General features: G+C 37.8%; 1 pseudogene; it reads left to right on the top strand.

Annotated features, from left to right (window-relative positions):
• The first annotated feature begins 1,709 nt into the window (after positions 1 to 1,709).
• On the top strand, positions 1,710 to 3,485 carry LOC122328147 (annotated as a pseudogene).
• The last annotated feature ends 2,515 nt before the right edge of the window (positions 3,486 to 6,000 follow it).

Here is a 6,000-nt window from a genome sequence, read left to right as displayed (position 1 = left end):
TGTTTCTGTGTTCCCTTCTTCCTTTGCTCACCTAAGTTAGATTTCTTTATTAACGATTAACTCCTCCCCTTGTTACCTCGTTATCGTGTCTATATAAAATCCATTCACTTCCTGCTCAATCTGCATTTAGCACTCTCCCAGCGCTAGAGGCCTTACCATGCTGTGTTGTGGGCCATTTGCCATTTGCCATTTGGCTATTTGCCATTTGCCATCTGCCATTTGCCATTTTGCATTTGCCATTTGCATGTTCTTTCTTTATCAATAAATGAGCTGGTCCTAGAGCTCTATGCAGCTCTAGGCTGAAACTCTGCTGTTTGGGGCAAAACAAGCTCCATTTTTTTATTTAACTTTAGATACACAATTCCCTGTTGGGGCTAAGCACTTTGTTCCACCAACAACTCCACACAACGTTTCTACTGATAACATTTTTAAAAAGTTTAGCAATTGCAGATGAATTGCAATTTCAGAAGGAAACGTTCTACTAATGTTATGCAAGAATGCTAACTTTGAGAGAACCTTTGAAGAACATCAACAATTTGACCATTCTTCTCAGCAGCAAGGAAGAAAGGGAAAAAGTTACATACAGTACTAAAAATGTAATTTTTGTGTGCAACTATTAACCCTACTGTAACATTATCAACCAATAATGTTACAATAGATGTCCAAACCATTGTCTACAGAGGAATGGAAACCAATCAGAGGTGCAGAAACTTGAAGAGCATTGAGAAGATGCTGGAGGATAAAAGAACCCATCACCTGCTGAAGATTCCTGATGAATTAAGTCCAGCTGAAACAATAATCCGAATATAAAATGTACTTCCTTAAGGCAAATCTTTTCTTTCAGTTCATCAAAAAATGTGGGTAAAAGGTTGGTTATTATGATTAAATTATTACATTAAAATTATTAATAGAATTTACATTAACAGAATAGTAGGCAGTTTATGGCAAAATGAATTTCTATAAAAGTTCCTTTGATGTTGCAGATCAAAATTAAGATGGATAACATTAAACAAACATTTTTAATCAGGTTCAACACAGATTATTAATCACTCAACAATCTAAACATCTGTCATATGCACACATCTGCCATGTTTTGTAGTGTTTAAACAATTTTTGCTTGAGCTTGCTGCTCTGAACCAAATCCTCATCCAAAGCATCCAATGTATTGTGTGATATTAGTTTATAGTGTGCACGGATGCACACTAATACACAAATGTACCTGAAATAGTTGACCAACCAGGACTTCTGCAGAAGCTGCAGTCCTCTTCTAATTCTGATTCTTCTCTAATATAAAGCTGTAAGAGTACTGGTGGTCCATACAGGATTGAACAGTAAAGTCCTGGTTGATGTAGATCTCCATCGGAATCAGGAAAATGCAGATCTGTGGAATGCCTTACTTGGCAGAGGTCACAGAAGTTACAGCTTTATTTGACCAGTAAAAGTGGTGGGTTAAAACATAAAACTACAAAAATGATTGTGCATTTAGTTAAAAACACTTCCGTTTTCTGTTCCTAAATCTACACACATTTTCACTTTCTACTAAAGGGCAGGGCAATACGGATAAAGCGTGATTCTTATTTGCTGTAACAAACTCTTTTAAAGTTTAGCGTGTTTTTGTGAGATCTCCATTGATCTCCCATTGATCTTTCATTGTCTGCATTATATCTCAGAGTCAGCTCTAGAGCGCCAGGATGTTACTGCTGTTTTACCTTATTCCATTTGGACGGTAAGTCCATTTCTTGAATGTTAGGTTTCATTTAGATGTCAGCTGCGCCACAAATGCACACATCGTTATGCATCACAATCCACAATACAATGCATGTTGTATTTTTGATTAAACCTATCTGCATTCAAGTGATGATAAAACACGAACGCATAAAGACTGTTTTGTTTGGTCACTTAATCTGCTACGTTAGCGATTTAAAACGTTAGCTTGTTGCAAAGTGCACTGCAACTAACACGCTTTTCCATGCACTGTTTTATTTGTGGCTTAATGCTGACATTCAAGGGCCACAATTAGCCGCCCATCCTGACATTCAGGTCCTGTGTCTCACAGTCAAGCACATACTGAAATTTAGGGCGCTACATTTATCGAATTTGAGAAAAAAAGTAATTTCTCAGCATCTATTGTAATTTGTTATCCTAATTATAACACACTGGTTTGTAGTGCAAAGCGCTTCATCGCTTACATGACGTTGTTATTAACAAACCGAAGCCTCACCCATACGCTTACTTTCCTTTTATGAATAAGGTGAACAAGTTAAGCTATATTTTTCTATTTAGCAGTATTTTCAGATAATTTCCAAATTAAGGCTAACACATCTGTGCTGCATCGTTGGCATTATCGCTTCTAACTCAAATAATAGCCTAATTTCTTTAGTTATATAAGTATGTCCTTAACCCAGGGTTTTCTTTTGAAAGTAAGGTGTTTTATTGTATTGAGGAATAGCTTTACATTCGAATTGATGCTCTGCAGGTGTGTTCGGTGCAGAAACAGTTGAGACAATGGCAGTGATGGAGGGAGATTCTGTGACTCTATACACAAACCTCACTGAAATACAGAACGATGATACCATACTGTGGATGTTTGGACCTAAAGACTCCATCATATCTCATATAACGAGAAAGCATGACTTGACTTCAGTTTTTTTCAGCGATGACGAGAGATTCAGAGGAAGATTGCAGGTGGATCAAAAGACTGGATCTCTCACCATCAGAAACACCAGAATCAGGCACTTGGGAAAATATAAACTCACTCATTTCTAGACAAAAGACTACCATCAAGATCTTTTGAAGTCGCTGTTGTTGGTGAGTATCCCGCAACAGTGCATACCGTAAAAAACGGTATTAAAATACTCCAGCTTTGATGTTATTTTTGTTCAGGTGTGGTTGGTGAGACGGATGGAGTGAAGTCATTGTCAGTGACGGAGGGAGAGTCTGTTATTCTACACATCGATGTTTCTGAAATACAGAGAGATGATCTAATAGTGTGGAGGTTTGGGAGATAAAGGTGTCCTCCTGGCTACAGTCGATGTGGAAGCTAACGCACGTCATTAAACGACGCTGATGAGAGATTTAAAGACAGACTGGCGCTGGATCATACCGGATCTCTGTCCATCAAGAAGACCAGAACTACAGACTCTGACTTTATGAAGTACAGATCAGAGGCCGCGAGAGCTCTGCAGAGCGATTCCTGGTTTCTGTCAGTGGTGAGTCTTTATAAAGCAAGTCTTTCTATATTACATAAAGGACGACATATATATATATATATTTAAGATTATCATATACACCGCCTTTTTTAGAAACAGCCTCATTGACAATCCTGTTTTTGTATTGTCAACTATGTCTTTAGCCGCTCCACATTCAGGCCCATCTCGGGTCTTACAGCAGTGATTGTTGTTGCTGTGCTGCTTTTGGCTGCAGTTGTATCTTCTGTTGTGCTTTACTATCGCTGCAAGATCTCTGAACTAAAAAAGAAAGGGTGAGTATTACAGCCGATAGAACAGGACCGAAAATATGAGCTGATGATTTTGGTGTATGTGCTTCTTTTTTTTCATTTCTTTTGTTGTACCATCCTGATTCTGTGAATTTGCCATAATAACCACAAATAATGGTAGATTTCCCACATTGACTCATATTTAAGGGATAGTAACTCAAAATGTAATATTACCCCATGGTTTACTCACCCTCACACCATTCAAGATATTCATGAATGATTCAATATTAAATGACAATAATTAAATAACATAACAAAAATTTAAACCATGGTAACAACAAATTAACCTTGGTTTTGCTACAGCAACCCTAGACTAATCATGTAAAAAAATACTGTAATAAATCATGGTTGTTTTTGGTAAGAGAAAATATGAATTATGAGGAATCAATAACATGCACATTATTAGGATTGTTCTTTAATAAGATACTGTCATGATGTAATGATCAAGTTACTTGTAATTATCGTTGCTAGTTACTTGGCTAAGACAGTTCTGTTCATATTAAATAAGTAGATGGGAAAAGTGACAGGTACAAGAAATTACAAGAAAAGAAACTTTTTTAACGCCCATTAGAGGGCGCTTTGCTTTAAAATGTAAAAATAGTTGCTATTAAGGTTCTTGCAGAAACAACTTATGGGGTAGTTTTTGTTGGAGGACAGGCTTGAGGTCAGTCTTCTGTTGGAACTAATCTAGTATATTGCCTTTTTGGCGCAAACTAATATGTTTTAAATTAAACGAGTAATTTGTTTCTCAATCCGCATTGTTTCACTTCAGAAGGCCTTTATTAACCCTTTAGAGCGGCGCGGACTGCTTTTAGGATGCACTTTTTGAGCTTCTTAATATCAAGTCCCAAAAAGTACCGTAATAAATCTTGGAAAAGCAATTAATATAAAAATATATAGTAAAATCTAATTAAAAAATGTAACATTTTAGGGTATACGTTCTACTTAAATATATTCATATTTCTTCAGCGTTTTGCTTTTGTATAAACGCATGCAAGCTCGCTTTATCGTATGCGTACACACGTTTTAAGGACGTCAGTTGCAGAGTATACATCTCACGCTTTGTCGCATAAAGTGAAAATGATGTATAATTACATAATTTAGCTTGATCTCGTTAATTTCTCTTTGAAGAGAAGAAAGTGTCGGTGTCAGATGGAGACGGCCCTTCTGGGTATCGAAACTGACCTACAGGCAGGCGATGAAGTACGATGGTGGTATCATGATGAGCACGATCTCATTGCTGAATACAGTGGAGGGAACACAACTATACATGATGGTTTTGATGAAAGATTTAGAAGCAAACTGACGCTGGATAATAAGACTGGATCTCTCACCATCAGTAACACGATGACTGTTCACTCCGGTCTCTATATACTACAAATCAGCAACCGCAGCACCACCAAGAGAATCAAGAAGAAGTTTATTCTTACCGTCAGAAGTGAGTAGATCAATGATGCAGCACCATGTGAAGCTAACTAGGTTAAAACGTTATCTGTGATGTTGAAAATGCTTAATTCACTTTATTTCTGTGTCGCTGCGACTTGAAGTGAAGACAGTGCCAGTGAAGGAGGGGAGAAACTGTCCCTCTAGAGATTGATGGTACAATACAGAAAGACGATGAGATACTGTGGACATTCGGACCCGGCGTTCTCGTCGTTAGAAATCATTCAGGAAACGACTAATATCGGTCAGAAATTCACGGACAGGGTGAAGCTGGACACGTCGAATGGATCTCTCACTGTAAACAACATCACAGCCGCAGACTCTGGACATTTTAAACTACAAATCATCAACAGCGAACATACCATGTTCAGAAGATTCTGCGTGACCGTCACGGGTGAGTAGAACAACGCTTGCACTAACTGTAGTTGAAGACTTCCAGTGCAAAAGACTCTACCGGTCAAAAATAAGTTGACGATACTGATTGAACGCTCCACGCTCAAACACTTTCACTTCAAACCAGCCCTGGCCCATTCAGAAGTAGTACTTGGGTAGAAACCTATACATGGAGCCTGATAAAATGTTCATTTTAAAGAAAAACTTCAGATAAGGTCTTTCTTGGCATTGAGGCTTTCTCTGAAGAAGCATATTGTTGATTCAACCCAAGGAAAGTAACCCGGGTTTCTTAAAAGTTCAATATTCATTAAGAGTAACGCCGTTAATATTAGTTGATTTGACCAATTTGTGCGCGTGCGTACTGTTTCTGCCGGTTTCTTTCAGGTTTCACAGGAGAACGACCCGAACGATTCATCGGCTTTTGAAATTAAGTGAAATCACATTTTATTGCATGGAAGGGAGACGGAAATGGAGAAACTTTCTTCCAAACAATCCCAAAGATCTGAATCGTGGAGAAGATACTCAAAATGCAGAACATCTTGGAGATTCTCTAGAGGCCTTGGAGTTGAACTTGTAAAGATGACGAATGTGTGCGAATAAACATGAGTGTAACTGATGAATATGAAGACGGTTTGGAATTAAATTTCTAGAAAGACATAAATCTTATG

Source organism: Puntigrus tetrazona, chromosome 22 (assembly GCF_018831695.1).
Source record: "Puntigrus tetrazona isolate hp1 chromosome 22, ASM1883169v1, whole genome shotgun sequence".
Taxonomy (NCBI): domain Eukaryota; kingdom Metazoa; phylum Chordata; class Actinopteri; order Cypriniformes; family Cyprinidae; genus Puntigrus; species Puntigrus tetrazona.
The sequence above is the reverse complement of the archived record's forward strand: the minus strand, read 5'-3'. Positions and strand labels throughout refer to the sequence as shown.